Source organism: Myotis lucifugus, unplaced genomic scaffold (genome assembly GCF_000147115.1).
Source record: "Myotis lucifugus unplaced genomic scaffold, Myoluc2.0 scaffold_42, whole genome shotgun sequence".
NCBI lineage: Eukaryota > Metazoa > Chordata > Mammalia > Chiroptera > Vespertilionidae > Myotis > Myotis lucifugus.
Genome location: NW_005871090.1, coordinates 2,816,958 through 2,834,005, shown reverse-complemented (window position 1 = coordinate 2,834,005; position 17,048 = coordinate 2,816,958). Strand labels below are relative to the sequence as shown.

Genomic DNA, 17,048 nt, shown 5'->3' with positions numbered 1-17,048 from the left:
CAGCTGGGGGGGTCCTCTGCCAGGACTAACGCCTCTGGCCTGGCAGGGCGGTGCCAGCGATCACGGGGCGGCTGCAGCTGGGGCAGGGGCGGTGCCAGCGATCATGGGGAGCAGGGGCAGAGTCGCTGATGGTGGGAGCTTGGGGTCCCCTGCCCAGGCCTAATGCCTTGGCCACAGGCATTAGGCCTGGGAAGGGGTGGAGCAGGAGATCCCTTGGAGAGCTGTGGGTCCCCTGCCAGGCCTAATGCCTGGGTGAGAGGCATTAGGGCTGAACTGGCAATCACAGGGAGCAGGGGCCGAGTTGACAATGGTGGGGAGCTGGGGGTCCCTTGCCCAGGCCTAATGCCTTGGCCAGAGGTGTTAGGCCTGAGCATGGGCAGAGCCAGCGATCATGAGCAGGAGCAGCATGGGCCATTGTAGGGAACTGGGGGTCCCCTGCCCACCCTGATCTGGGACACCCTTCAGGGCAAACCAGCTGGCTCCCACCCGTGCACCAGTCTTCTATCCTATATAATAAAAGGGTAATGTGCACATGCAATTTTTTTTTTCAAATATATTTTATTGATTTTTTACAGAGAGGAAGGGAGAGGGATAGAGAGTTAGAAACATCGATGAGAGAGAAACTTCGATCAGCTGCCTCCTGCACACCCCCTACTGGGGATGTGTATGCAACCAGAGTACATGCCCTTGACGGGAATCGAACCTGGGACCCTTCAGTCCGCAGGCCGACACTCTATCCACTAAGCCAAACCCACTAGGGCGGTAATGTGCAAATTGACCCTGGGAATGACTGGTCACTATGACACACACTGACCACCAGGGGGCAGATGCTCAATGCAGAAGCTGCCCCCTGGTAGTCAGTGCACTCCCACAGGGGGAGCTCCGCTCAGCCACAAGCCAGGCTGACGGCATCACAGCGGCGATGGTTGGAGCCTCTCCTGCCTCCTCAGCAGCACTATGGCTGTTCAACTGCAGCTTCGGCCCGCTGACAAGTAGACATCCCCCAAGGGATGTATCACTGCCAGCTTAGGCACAATCTTCTGGGGAGCAGGCCTAAGCCAGCAGGTGGACATCCCCCGAGGGGTCCCAGACTGCGAGAGGGCACAGGCTGGGCTGAGGGACCCCCGAGTGCACAAATTTTTGTGCACCGGGCCTCTAGTATATATATATTAGAGGCCCAATGCATGAAATTCGTGCAAGGGGCTTGGCCCTCACAGACCTGGCTTCGTTCAGAAGGTCATTCGGTTGTCTGGTCTAATTAGCATATTATGCTTTTATTATATATATATAAGTATATATATATACACACACACATATATGTAGTATATTATCTTTTATATATTCAGCATATGTATATACTGCATATGGATGTGTTAAGAGTGAGTTTGGATTGCCTGAGTAATTTCCATCTGGCAAACTGGACATGATGGTGTTCTCCTTTCTCAGATCTTATTGGCAGATTCCATGCAGAAGAGGTTGTGGCCACATGGCACTAGGGCAGCAATAACTTCATTCTCAAAGCAAATCAAACAGTCCTGCTTTTGTCTTAATTCTAGAGGTGAGCTAGAGGTGGATCCTCCACCACTGGAAGATGGGTAACTACTAGTATTAGTACCCTTAGAAAAAGCAGGGGTGTATATTGGAACCAGGCCAACATAGTTGCCTGTACCAGGTGGGTCGCTCCTAATCCTCCAAGCAAATGGGTGTTCAATGTTCTCAGGAAATGTAGGAGGTAGACTTCCTCTACGCTGAGTTTTCATGTCACCAGAAGGATGGCCCCCAAAGCCAGAAAGTGGGTTAACTGCTTCAAATGGAGTCCAAACAGTTTGCATGGATGTTGGTAAAGAGTTAAAGGTAGGAGAATCAGCTGCAAGATCTTCTGAGCCTACAGAGGTTGTAGTGTGTCTCCAGAACAAAAGTTTCCTGTGGTAAAGGGGCTTGTTGGATAAAGTCAGTCAGTCTATTGTTTCTAGCAGAATCTGTGGAATCCCTACCCAGAGGACTGGGACTATCATTTCGATAATTGGGTATCAGTCTTTCAAGGCTAGGAGGAGCTGGATTGGAGGCGAGCCACTTAGAGCTAAGAGTGCCACTTTCAAAGCTCTATCAGTACCTTTGTAATGGAAATCATTCTCTTCTTTGAGCTCAGTGTAGTTTCCTGTATGCATGACAGTATGCATTTCTATTTCTAGGCATCCCAGTTACTTCAGAGACAGGCTCCTTATCTCTGCTCAGTTACTATGTATGCGTGGGTTTGCTGCTGAATCACTTGAATAGTTGCTCCTTTGGGTCCAACTACTAATCCTACCACACCATGTGGGACCCTCAGTTGAACAGCAGTTTGGTGGGCAGATTAGAACTGATAACCCTCCCAGGGCAGGGCCACTTTTGTTTCCAGGTGCAGGGATCATGGAGAAGTGCTCTGCAGCCGAGAGGATTTCTCTTGGCCAGGGCAGCATCTATCCATTGCGTAATAACAAAAATGGGCTCTTCACCACGAACAGGTATCTTGATATATGTGTTTGTCTTGGCTCTCAGTGCCTTCATTTTACAACCCTGGCAACTGACAGTCTCAGTGACATGCTCAGAACAGGTACAGGAATGCACTTGGTGGTGTTGACACTCTTCTCAGCAGGTCGCTGGCTCTCCGTTCAGGCAGGCCACAGCCCCACAGCTGCGGGGCTGCAGGCATGGGACAGCATCGCTGCCGTCATGCCCTGGGTTTCATCCCTCTGTAGAGTAACCGTGTCTTTCTCGCCAGTGTCCATCCAGGTGCTTCACCATCCTTTGCCATGTGCACTTGAATATTTTGGGAACCTAATGAAAAAGCAAATCCTGGCTCAACACCTCTGATAATCTGTGGTTCTGACAAAGTCATTGGTGTTGATGCTGCTGAAGCGGGTCCAGACTCAGAATCATTTGACCTGGTCCCTCAAACAGTGGTCCAGAGACCAACACCCTGAGCATCACTTGGGAACTTGTTGGAAATGCAGTTCCTTGGATCCCCTTCAGACCTACAGAATCAGAATCTCAGTGGAAGGGGGATGCCCAGGGACCTAGTTCTTGTACACATGAAAATACTGGTCTGGAACTTGTGTAACATGTGTGTTATCAGATTTAGTTTCATTTCCCCCTGTCTGTCATGAAAGATTGAGGGAAGGAAGACATGCATGTGATAAATCGTATTAGCATCAGTGAACACCAAGAACATTTAAGGGACCCCCATGATTCTCTGTGATCCTATCAGATGAGTGAGCTCATGCATGCAAATGGAAGGGAAGGAGGACAGGGACCAATCCTAGACTCCTCCAAACCCATGTAGCTTGCACAGCATGCTGCTTGGCCCCAGACGATACAGACACAGTCAGCAATCTGAGATGAAGGCAGGGACCCTGATCAGGAGAACAGGAACTCTCACTCATCACGGCAGGAAAATAATTGTCCTGAGGATATGCTGGACCTGCAGGCGGGCTCCTCTCTCTTTCCTTTAAATGACTTTTCTATGATTGCAAAAGTGACACTTTATATTTGTAGATTATTTAGAGAATATAGAAAGTCACAAAGAGAATAAAAATTATCCACAATGCTACTTTCCAGATATGACCACTTTATCTATTTGATATTTTGGTGTATATTCTATATCCTATCTACACACACACACACACACACACACACACACACACACACACACACACACACACACATAAACACTGATATATAGATTAGAAGTATTTTTATAAATATAAATATACACATATATACATATTTACATATGTTATATTTAAAATGTAAATATGCATAAAAACTTATGGTATATGGTATACATGTATCTATAAAGACACTGTATTTATATGATACTCATATGTGTCATAGCTATATACATAAAGTATGTTTAAAATATGAAGTGTATATGTATATGTTATACATATAACATTTATATAAATATATGCATATATTATATATAAATTATGTATTTTACATGCATATATATGCACAGGTATCTATATATACCATAAATATAAAATATATAGAACATATAAGATATACAATAAATATAAATAAATTTTCTATAAATGTAAATATACATATACAACTTTGTAACCTACTTCTTTTACACTTAGCACTATATTGCACTTAACCAACCTAAATGGAACAGTTACAAAGTGCAAATTTAAAATTCCCCAGGCGTCCCCCACTGACCATTCCCCTCTTACCCGCCCCCCCTCACAACTAGTGGTTATAAAGATTTGTAAATTACTCAGCAGAAAGTGAAGAGATAAAACCAACCCTTCCTTCCCATTAGAACCAGTGAGGCAGGTAATTGCACTGGGAGAGCCAGCTCTGATCACAGGGTGCCGGGTCACCACCTGTCACATTGACGGCCTTCACACCCAGCCCACATGCTCAGGACCAAATCAGGAGACAGAGCCAAAGCAGCCAGCCTCGCTAATGCTTCCCGGTATGTTTCAGTTCAGCCCCCCGCCCCGACCCTCCAGGACTGTGCTCAGCCTAAAAATTTAAAGTGAACTGAAATTAATTGTGTTTTGAGCTAACAGGGGATCCACTTTGGAGTCCTTAAAAGGGTTAGAAATCATGGTCATAAAACCACACACAGGTTGACCGTCGGTTTGCCTCTGATCTACCACAAAACCTACACTCCTCTTTCCTTTGTCTTTATTAAGTCTATCCAGGCAGAGTCTAAAAATTTTAAAATGAAATGATGCAGGCTTTCATTAAGATCCTTTAAAAATAAATTATTTCACAGAGCTCATTTCCATGTTTATTCTGTTGATTCAATTGAAAACAAATTGTAGCACAGAGCTCATAATAAGCCCAAACAGTCCGGGTATCATTTTCATTTTTGGAATAATAAGTCTTACTTTTTTCCCCCTCTACTGCTGCAATTATGATAGAATAGAAAATTAGGCTTTAATTAATCAGCAAGTGCTTCTCTCTTTCAATCGCTGGAAATTTTGAGGCTGTAAAACTACAGTACAGAGGAGTAACAGGGCTCCAAAAATGGCTGGGGAAAAATGATTCCTTCACCTGGTGCTTTTTAAAAAAAGCAATTCAAAGCAAGTTTTTCAAGCTAGGGTGAAATCTCATGCCGGGGCCAAGCAGGCACCCAAAGTCCCTCCTAAGAGCTCAGAGAGGCAGCTTAGCTGCTTTCCTTATTAGAGGAGCTTGAGCCAGCAGACTTGCCGCCCTGAGACACCTGCTTCTGTCACCAGGAGCCAACTTAGTATGTGGTAAGCATGCAACTGTAAATGCCCTTTCTCCACTGCTCAGCTCTCTCTTCCCAGCTGCCCCAATGATCTCCTTTGTCTCAGGTACTGCCATTAGAAGCCTTATTAATTATAGATCAATCTCTAATTTGAAGGTAGGAGCCAAGACTGTAGGGGGTCTCATTAACATAAGATTAAAAGCTGACTTAAGAACTAATTATTTTGTAACCAAAAAAAAAAAAAATCAGGCTGGGTTTCTGTTTGAGCAAAGCAGTTTCTCCCCAATGAGCATATCAGTAAAGCATATTTTAAGATACACATGCCATTTTTGAGTTTTTCTGTGACACTACTGTTTGTTTAATTCTTTCCTTGCTGATGGATAAATGAGCATATGTGTGTTTATATAGACACATGTATCAGGACACAGCAAGTGAGAACAATTTATGAACTGGTCAAAGGAACTTTGAAGGGAAGGTGTTGACTAAACTTAGAGGTCTAGTGTGAGCCAGGAAGATACACAGTCAAATTCAAACATAAGTATGAAAAGTTAAATGAGTTTTATCTATTAGTAATTAGTGATGTAAGCTACATAGAAACTACTCAGTAAATAAATACCTTGGCTTGCCTGAACTATGAGTCTGTCTAAAGATGTCTGGAGATCTCTGACAAGTTTTCACTCATCTTCATCAAAATAGGAAGCAAAGATGTTTTGGAAGCTACATTTAGTCGATTAAATTTTTCTGCCTTTTTGTGTAGGTTACTAGTAAAATGCCCTTTATTTTATACCATGATAATGATGGTAGGTGGTAGTTTTATAGTTTTCCTATGTTGTTGGGGTTTATTTATTTATTATTATTGTTTTATGTTCTAACTTAAGAGAAAGAAACCTGGTTACGTTAGGTTACTTGCTGTGGGTTTTTTAAATTATTATTATTATTATCATTATACAGATAAGTTTGTTATCATTTAGAAATGATATTGGCTATAATTAACAGACAACTCAATTCACTATGGCTCAAAGAATAAATATAACTATCCCGCATAATGCAGCATATGGGGTAGAGGGCTATTGGCATCGGCTCTGTGTTTCTAACTGGCTACCCATCCATCTTTAGGTATGTAAGCTTGTGGTCCCATGAAGGCTGCTTTAGTTCCAGGCATTGTATCTGTGCTCCAAGCCAGAGAAGGGGAAAATACAGTGCTTGAAGTGCTATTAGGCAGAGCACAGATCCGTGAAATCAAGGTTTGACTCATATCCCAATATTTTACAAGCAATATTTTACAAGCCTTGATCATTAGCATCAACTAAGAATTTGCTGAGAAAGATAAGTTCTGGGACACTATCCTAAACCAAGGGAAACAAAAGCTGGGGTGATGTCCAATAGTCAGGTGATTCTGATGCAGAGAACCACTGCCTTAGCTACTGCCCACAGTCATTTCCTGGCAGAGATTCTTAATGGAGGGGTGAGAGCATGCCTTCCAGGAAAATGTCAAAATATTCACCTGGGGGGCAAGGGGTGTTTCAAGTGACAATTGACTTTAAGATCGCATATAGAATCTTAAGTCAGCCTCCACATCACATTCACAGGTTCCCTGCTGCAGGGGGAACCTTTTGCAGAGATTGTGTTGACCAACCGGCTTTCAAACTTGAACTTCAGAATCACTTTTCTGGGCCCAGCCCCAGACTCTCTGCAGTGGTTCTCAACCTTCCTAATGCCGCAACCCTTTAATACAGTTCCTCATGTTGTGGTGACCCCAAATTTCATTGTTACAAATTGAACATAATTAAAGCATAGTGATTAATCACAAAAACAATACATAATTATATATGTGTTTTCCGATGGTCTTAGGCAACCCCTGTGAAAGGGTCGTTCGACCCCCAAAGGGGTCGCGACCCACTGGTTGAGAACCGCTGCTCTATAGGGTTAGAAAACATGGTCATATAGTAAGTCCAGGTTGGGGACTCAAAATTTGCTTTTCTATTAGTTACCAGGTAAGGTCGATGCTGCTGGGCCCAAATAGCAAGTGTGGGCAGCAGACTAAGGACAGTGGCATCCCCTTGAGGGCTTGTTAGAAATGCAGTTTTTCTGGCCCCACCCCAGCCTACTGAAGCAGAATCTCTGTGGTGGGGCCAGATGTCTGTATTTTAACAAACTCTCAAGGTCCCTGAGAGTTTGACAACCACTGTCCTAGATGCGCGCCTCTCAAACTTTCTTATATGTATGAATTACCTGTAGATCTTGTTGAAAATGCAGATTCTGCCCTGGCAGGGTGGCTCAGTTAGTTGAAGAATCATCCTGTACAGCAAAAAGGTCGTGGGTTCAACTCCAGGTCAGCACATATACCTAGGCTGCAGGTTCAAATCCCCAGCTGAGGAGTATGCAGAAGACAACCAATCAATATTTCTCTCTCTCTCCCTCTCTCTTTCTCTCTTCCTCTCTCTTTTTAAAAATCAAGAAAAACTTATCCTCAGGTGAGGATTAAAAACAAATGAGGATCCTAATTTAGTTGGCATATTAGTCTACCAGGGTGCTGCCATCACAAAGTGCCACAGACTGGGTGGCCTAGCCAACAAAAATTTATTTGTTCACAATTCTAGAGGCTCAAAGTCCAAAATTAAGGTGTGGGCAGGATTGTTTTTTCCTGCTTCACATCGTCTTTACTCTGTGCACACAATTTCCTCTTCCTATAAGGACACCAGTCATACACACAATTTCCTCTTCCTATAAGGACACCAGTCATACTGGATCAGGCCCACCCTAAAGATCTCATTTTAACCTAAGAACTTCTTAAAGTTTCTGAACTGCGGTGGACACAATTCAGCCCATAACAGTAGATACAGAGTGAAATCTGAAATTCTGCTTTTTTACAGAGCTCCTAGGGGAGATCCATGCTATCGATCTGTGGACCATCCTTTGAATGACACTGGTCTAGCAGAGAGCAGCTGCCCCTTCTAGAATGCTGCCGGTATGAACTACTGTTACTAATGGAAGGGTGTCCTATTCCTCAGGTGTGTTGAAGTGAAATAAATTGCCATTGTTTTGGAGCAATTACTCTCCACCTTTAATGTGCATCAAAGTCACCTGGAGAACTTGTCACAAATGTACATTTCTGAGACCCATCCCCAAAGATTCTAATTAAGTGGGCTGTGAAGGAGCCAAATGTATCCTTTCTTTTACCAAGTATTAAAGGTCACTCAAATACAAATGGTTCTCCAGGCTACACTTTGAGAAGCACTGATCTACCAAGTTTGTATCTTGCCTCCTCAACCATGGTGAGCTCTTCAAGGCAGGAACCATTTCTACACGGCTATCTCTCAAATGTAATATACATGCACTTCCCTAGAAATGCTGTAAAAATGCAGATTCAGATGCAGTAGGTCTGGAATGGAGTTTGAGATGCTACAGTTCTAAAAAGCTCCCAGGTATTGTCAATGCTGCTGGTCTGTGGACCACACTCTGAGTGACAGTGACAAGCTTTTACATCTCATATTATGCCCGGGCAGGGATTGGTCTCACAGTCTTGTTTAAGGAACTCTTTGTATAATTCATACATTGACCATTTATCTTTCATACATCTTTACACTTTAATGCATTGCATAATATAATAAACCTTCCATTATCTGATCTTCTCCAAATTGATTCCTCCCAGAGTTCATATAATTCTTAATTCAATTGTCCTGGGGACTCTCCTTGACTAATGGGAATTAGAATTTTGGGCTGCAGGATCAGAATTCTAAGTAACTTTGACAAATTGGAGAAATGTTACATTCTAAATGAACAGGATAAAGTCCGAGAGGGATAGGTGCAAGACAGTGCCCTGAGGCATGACAACTAAAGGCTACACCATGAGGAGACCTATAAAGCACACAGTGGAAATCCAGAAGCTCAAGGTGAGAAATTACATAAAAAATGAGCTCAAGGCAAGAAATTGCAGAGGAGCAAGACAGAAAGTGCCTCTTTTATAATGTGAAGCCTAAGTTAAGAAGAAATATATAAGTAGGTATTAAAATTTCTCACATGTTCCTAAGTTTTAAATGTTATACAGTGATAATTCTATTTGCATGGCTTCTAACCTGATTTTGACAGTATTTTTTACCCAGGTTACCCCCTACTACACATTTCTTAGCCTTAATAGTTGTGAAAATCAATCCTGGCATGTTAGAATCACCTGGGCCACTTTTAAAACTACCAGTACCCAAACCAATCTGTATTAATTTATTAGGGCTGTTGTGACAAAGTACCACAAGCTGGGCGACTTAGAACATAAAAAATGTATTGTCTCACTGTTACAGAGACTAGAATTTCAAAATCTAGGTGGCAGCCATACTCCCTCTGAGACCCATAAGGGAAGGATCCCTTCTTACCTGGCCCAGCTTCTTTTGTTTTTTTGTATGTGTTTTTTTGTTTTGTTTTATTTCAGAGAGAGGAAGGGAGAGGGAGAAAGAGATAGAAACATCAATGATGAGAGAGAATCATTGATTGGCTGCCTCCTTCAGGGCCCCTATGGAGGATCGAGCCTGCAACCTGGGCATGTGTCCTGACCAGGAATTGAACAGTGACTTTCTGGTTCATAGTTCGACACTCAACCACTGAGCCACACTAGCCAGCTGTCCCAGCTTTTGGTAGATCTAGATATTCCTTGTGCCAGCATAACTCCATCTTAACAAGGTCATCTCTTTATGTCTCTTCACATAATCTTTTCTTAGGACATGTCTTATATTCAAATTACTCCTTTTTATGAAGACTAGTCCTATTAGATTATGGTCACCCTAACAACTTTAGTTTAACTTGATTACATCTTTAAAGATACTATTTCTAAATAAAGTCATATTCTAAAGTACCTGGGGTTAGAACTTCAACATAACTTTTTTTGAGAGACAACATCCCATAACACCATCCCAGACCATAGAAGTCTCTGGGTGCAGTCCAGACATCAGTATGTTGTTAAGTGCCAGGAGATTCTAGTCCACAGCAAGGGTTGAGAATCACTGTCCTGAGAGAAGGTCTGCAACAGCCACCATTGTCAGGGAGTGGCCTGTTCCGATAGTCATGACTGATGAGTGGGATGTTATCTGTTGTCTCAGAATTTTGGCTAAAGCACCAAAGCTGAGGCAATAGGAAACAAATAACTAACGTTCTGAAGCAGTGGTTCTCAATCTTGAACACACCTGTGATAACCTAGGAGCTTTAAAAGAATCCTGAATACTGGGTGCACCCCAGAGGTTCTGATGTAAGCAGTCTCGGGTGAGATTTGGGCATGGAGAACTTGAACAGCTCCCCCAGGCCACCTTACTATGCAATCAAGATGAGAACTACTATTTACAAAAAACGACATGTATGAAGTGGCCAAACAGGCCCTCAAGGCTGGACACACTGGAACCAGGACCACAGGCTCCCAACTCCAGGACTTTGCTCTTTCCACTCTTCCTTTTTGACCAATTATCTTACAACAATAAGCTGAAGAATCTTTAAGTACCTGTCCATCCCTTATATAATGGTGAGCAAATATTTTTCATCTAAAAATATAATTTCCCCTAACCCTACTTCCCAATCAATTCCCCTTTCTCCCCTTACTATCAGCAAAGCTTTGGGAAATATTATTCTAAACTCATTTTTGTCAATTCTCACCTCCAGGTGGTTCATAAGCCTCTATAACATGATTTCTGACCCGAGCTTTTCCCAAAATTGAACTGAAAAAGGCTCCTAGTTGCCAAATACAAAGGCCATTTGGTCCTCATCTTATGCGAACACTACTGTATGGTATTCAAGACCTTTGCCTGTTCCCTTCCTCTTTTGTACTCCCCCTTTGCCTTCCATAGGCCATTCTTTTCCATTTCCTTTGGAAACTCTTCTTTTTCACCTGCCAATTAAGTAAATTTTGGTATCCATTTTAGACCTATTTTTGTTTCATTGGTGATTAGGTTGCAGTATACAAAATTATAATTTTTGTAGACCAAAATAGTTAAATATTGGCTAAGTTTAATCTAAAGCTGCCCTAGTACATTGTTAACCAAACTACCAATGGTTAACAATGGTTTCAGCTATTGCCTGGTATAATGCTGATACTCATAACAGTTATAAAACATTGTAATATTTCTACCAATTAGTAAGTAGTTGGTGCCCATTGCCCCCCCCCCCCACATCCTCTCATTATTCTGACTGTCTTGCTTCTTTTCCTGGGACTCCTGACACCTCCCAATAATCCAATAACTAAGGGGTAAGGCCACATAACAAGGGACCCCTGAGATTCTGCTTTGAGGCTATAAGCAGTATCTGTTCTAATTAGTTGCTGTACTGATGGTGAAATATTCTCATATTGCCCCTATATATTCATGATTTCCAAATGTATCCATCGAGCTAAATCACTTATACTTAGCCTCAGACCCATATTGTCACCTGACTCTTCCTACTTTGATATCACATGGATCCATCAGAGTCAATATGCCCAAGATGCAACACCAACATGCCCCCCCCCCACAATGTGACAGGCTTTAACTTTGGTGGCTGCACACACTGACTCAGGGCTTGGCCATCAGACTTGCTTTGGCCAGTGGAATATAAGGAAACATGATAGAAACAGAGGCTTAAGCAATGTGTATCCTCTAGGAAAACTTGCTCTTGAGGCATCTGCCAAACTCTTAAGCTCAGACTAATCTTCTGCACGATGAGACCACGTTGAGAGAGAGAGGCCAGAGGGAGGCAGATTGAGGCCCCAAGGTGTCATAGCGCATCCCCACTCCATCCTATTAAATGTCTGACCTACAGAATTCTGAGAAGTAAAATGGTTGTTGTGTGTGGGTGTGAGTACAAACATTTAGAATTATTTATTTATTTATTCATTTATTTATTTATTCGTTTGTTTGTTTGTTCATTTTAAGAAATTGGCGAATATGATGATGGAGGCTGACAAGTCCCAAGATCTGCAAGGTGAGTCGGCACCTTGGAGACCAAGGAGGGCCAATGGTGAGCTGAGGGTGTGGTTCCAGTCCAAAGGCCAGGAAGTTTATGACCCACAAAGAGCCGATGTTTCAGAAGGCAAGAAAAAGTCGATGTCTTAGTTCCAAGGTGGTCAGGCAGAAGGAATTCTCTCTGACTCAGGGGTGGGGGGATGGAGATGATTGGAGGGAGGTAGACAGTCAGCGTTTTTGTTTTATTCAAGCTTTCATCTGATTGGATGAAGCCCACCCACATTAGAGAGGGCACTTTGCATTACTTACTCTACCAATAAAGATGTTAATCTCACAGAAACACCAGAATAATGCTTGACCAAATATCTGGGCAGCCCATGGCCCAGCAAAGTTGACATAAAATTTACTATCGCAGTTTCTAAGCTTTTGGATGGTTTGTTATGCACCAACAGAGAACAAGAAAAACAATGGGCTCTTTCTACAATAGGATAAAGGACCTACCTATATAATAGAGGCTCAAATCTAATATTTATATAAAAAGAATAGAATGGTGAAGAAATGATATTGTCACCCATCTGTTACCTGAATCCAAATTCTAGGATTATTCTAGAATAATAGTTTGCCTTTATTTGCACTTCATCACCAATACTTTTTAAATTCTGCCTCCTAATTGATTTCAAAAACTCTTTAACTTCACTGCTGCTGCCCTTGACAGGACAAAGATGGCAAATATCTGGCCCTGTGTTGTCTGCCACTCCTCCCTCCAATGACCATGTGAACATGGCCGATCCAACAAGGCTCTGTGTTCACCTCAGCCAGAAAAGTGGCCACATTATTCACCTCAACACACCCCTCCAGGCATTCACTACAAGTCAGTCACACCATGGGTAACTTCTTTGTCATCCCTTCTGATTCATCATTTCTTAAGGCAAAAGCCATTTTGCTAGTTATACCACCCTCTCTGACCATTACCTAAATCAATCTATCCTCCACCTTTTTAGAAGGATTGCCAAATTAATCTTTCTAAAATGTAGTTAACCTTGTCTGAGTTGCCAACCTATCCTCACCCCAGGACTAAGAGGTGGATGGGGTATGTGGCAGTTAGATTAACTGCACAGATGGCTCCCATTCTCTGCCTTTCCCATATCCATGTCCCTTGTGATGTGATTTTATGGCTCCTCCCAGTAAGAGAGAAAATCTACTTCTTCACCTATTGGATCTGGCTGGTCTGCTGACTTGCTCTGAACAGGAGAAGTGACATTGTAAACTGAGCCTGGGCCTCAAGAGGCTTTGAGCACTTGCTCTCTCTCTTGGAACTCTGGCACTGCCTTGAGAGAAATCCTGGGGCAGCCTGCTGGAGGATGAGAGGGGACATGGAGTGGAGCCACGGGTCTCCAACTAAGCCCATCAGACATGTCAGATGACACAGCCGAGATCAACAAAGCCACCAACTACCCACAACTGACCACAGGTAGATTCACAAGCTGTAGCCACTCAGGTGACCCACAGACTCTTATTTGCTTGATACACAGCTTTTAATGGCCAAACGTAGTCGATATAAGGTTTATAGGAAGGACTGGGAAGCAGGTCTCTTTGCATGATAAACTATAAAAACTACCGCAGGAAAACTGCTCCAATTGAGTCAAGGAATCCAAAATAGCAGCCAGCAAAATCTATAGGCTGCTATTGTAGGAAAACCTTTACAAGCTATAAAAACACAAAGCGGCACCTGCAGACCCAACAATGCTGGTGCTAGCACTTTCATCACTAGTGGAGACAAAGCCTTCATCAGCACCTGAGACCCCAGAATCTTCAAAAGCATTTGCCAGCATCAGCAGCCTTAGCAGCTGACATCCCTGCAGGGAACTGAAGCAGGGAAAATGGTAGACACCACACGGTAGCTAAGATTGTGATTGTGGGAATATTTGAGATACCTCAGGGGACTACCAGAAAGAAAAGAAGGCACCTTGGAAAGGTCTGCCAGAGAAAGAGTGCTTTGTGCTAATGTTTTTAGCTCTATATTATCCCACAACAAGTCCTGGTGTGGACTTGGAAAAAAAAGATTTATAAATGTCTAAAATTGTTCCATAATTCTCCTTTGTCCTAAAAAAATAAAATAAAATAAAACTGGTTAACACCGAAATACAAGTTTATTCATCTCTCACCTTATATGTGTGCATGCCCACACATTCACACACACAATTTTCACCTGCATCATTTCTACACATTTCTACCTACTCTCCCCACACCTCTTAAATCATAAGGTTTCTCATTTCCTCCCACATCAACTGGAGAGGTATATCCTCGCTTTCTAAAAGAGGGTTTCATAGGCCCCACAGTTGACCTCATTGTGCAACACCAAGTTTTATGCAAGAAATGGAAGCTATAGTTCTTTCCTTCAGGCTACAGTGTAAACAGGGGAAAGGTGTTCTCTTCTCTCCAGCAGCAACAGTAATATTGAACTAGCAGTGGAATGCAAAAAAAATTAAAATTTAAAAAATAGCCGTAAATACATTGCAGTTCTTGCCTTTCATGGTAAAGTCTGATCAAACCTTTGAATCTGAGCTTGGCTATATGACTTGCTTTGGCCAATGGGACAAAAGCAAATGTAATGCAAAGAGTGGCCAGAAAAGTGCTTGCACACTGAGACTTGCTCTTTTGTGTTGTACTTGGAACTAGGAGATAGCAGTTTGAAGGAGCCCAAGCTAACCTGCTGGAGAAGCCAAGTAGAGGGGGAAGAAAAAGTTCCCTAGACTTCAGCCTGCCGACCACCAGCCATGGGAGTGAAGTCATTCTCACCCATCCAGTTCCAGCTCAGCTGCCAGGTGCAGCTGCTACAAAGGTGAACTTAGGTAAAACAAGCTGAAGAATGGCCCAGTCTAGTCTAGCTCAGTTTACCAATCCCATGATATGTGGGCAAATAAGTGGTTATTTGGTGTAAGCCACAAAGCTTTGGAGTAGCTTGTGTATGCAGCAAAGGCTAATGGGGGCATCACTAAATAGAAGGTGCACAGTATCAGGGGTGAATGCTGCATGGGGACTCATAACATCTCCTGTAAGATGAGCTTTCCAAACCACAGCGATTTGCTAAGGGGATAGGCTGGGAGAATGTATTTCTGTCTCTATCATCAGAATCTGATTTTTAAAGCCCACAGGGGAAGAAAGACCAAAAAACAAACAAACGAACAAACAAACAAACAAAAACAGCAAAAATACAAAATAAAATTAAAACAAAGCCTTCTTTCAAATCTTAGAAAATAAAACAGGTGTTTTTGTTTTTGTTTTTTTCTGAGAGGAGTGGTTGTGCTTATGTAAACTGTGCAGCTATTCGTTTCTTCTTCTTTGATTAAAAAAAATTCAGATCCAATTTAACTCTTGTTCTAACAAGTGACTAGGACTTTTCAGAATTCAATGTACTGGTCATTATTTACTAGTATTATGGGGATCACAATTTCCACATATTATACATATTTACCTATATTCTACTGCCTGTTATATTTGTCTTTAAAGCATTCCAAATGCCTTTCAAATGAAGACTTGATATATGTAACTTTACTTATTGATTTGCTCTATTTTGACTGAAAAGTAAACCATAAATTGAGCCAATCACAAAAGCCATTCTTTTTTGTTTTCTGCTTCTACCTTTCTCCATGAAGCCATGGATAGAGTCATGAGAAGAGAGGAGGAAGTGGGAAATAGAGGTGGTAAAACATTTTGCAATTTTCCAAGTGCTAGGTATAATCTAAGAGATGTACATCTTTTAGTGAAATAGTTTCCCCCATAACAATACACACTCTTATTAGAACCGTATTTTTGTTGACAGAGCTGAGTTGCTTCACTCAGCATCCTGCATATAGAAGGGGGAAAAACAAAAACACAAAAGATCTCATCACTGTGAGATAAATACACTTTGTTTCTCTGGTCTCTTATTTATTTTTTAGAGAACCCCAGTCTTCCTTGACACTTCCAAAGGGTTCTGGGACCAGCTGCATTTGAACCAAGTTATTCGATTTTGATCTATGTCTTTAATCAGGCACATTTCTTTGAATACATTAGTGTGAATAGTAGAATCAAATGAGTATTGTTTTTTTTCTGTTATGTGAGTAAAGAAATTAATTGGATTTAGGGATTAGCTTGAATGTCTTCTTTTCTGTAACCTAGATAATGTAGTGTCTTATTATTATTATTGCATTCCTAACAATAAAGCATAGTGTTTTCCAATGAGTTAAAACAATAGCTATATAAATACAAAACATATTACTGGTATCTGTTGTGTATTATTGGCCCATTATTAATATTAATAATCTTTTCTTTCTTCCAGGGAGTTTACTGTCCCATATATTTTACAATCAAATCTGTCAAGAATTATAACACTACTCTATGTGATCTCTATAAAAAGAGATATAAATGCCAATCAAAAGGCTCATTGGCTGGTTCATTTATATTCAAAGTGCTTCTGCCTGTAGATGACATTAATAGTTTATAGTCGCCATACCTAGTCTGAGAAGGAGCTCAAATCATGTCCTTTCATTCTTGTAACCCCTGCTTGAGAAGGAAGCAACCCTGGCTCTGTCATCCCCTTTGCCCTATACCCTTGCCCCTGACAACATGGAGAACTGACACCTTCTGCTATAGACATCCCCAGATTCAGGGTCCTGAAGCAAGGGCGAACCATGTGGACCTGTGTGCTATTGAGTTGACTCCAGTGTCACATCCCAGGTGCTGTCACAATCCTGTCCACCAACTTGAAGATATTTGGATCCTTGTTTCTCTTTATTTTGGCAGGAGGAAAGTATTTGCCAATTACATACATTGAAATGTCATCATAAGTTTATCTAAGAACAGACTCAATTTGAACTTCTGGAACAATATATCTGATGATGGGGTCCATGCATTCCAACCTGATACAACTT

The 17,048-nt window shown here is 42.0% G+C and overlaps 1 pseudogene; it reads right to left on the bottom strand.

The window, feature by feature from the left end:
* Positions 1 to 1,373: 1,373 nt before the first annotated feature.
* LOC102431877 overlaps positions 1,374 to 17,048 on the bottom strand; it is a 101,857-nt pseudogene continuing 86,182 nt past the window's right edge.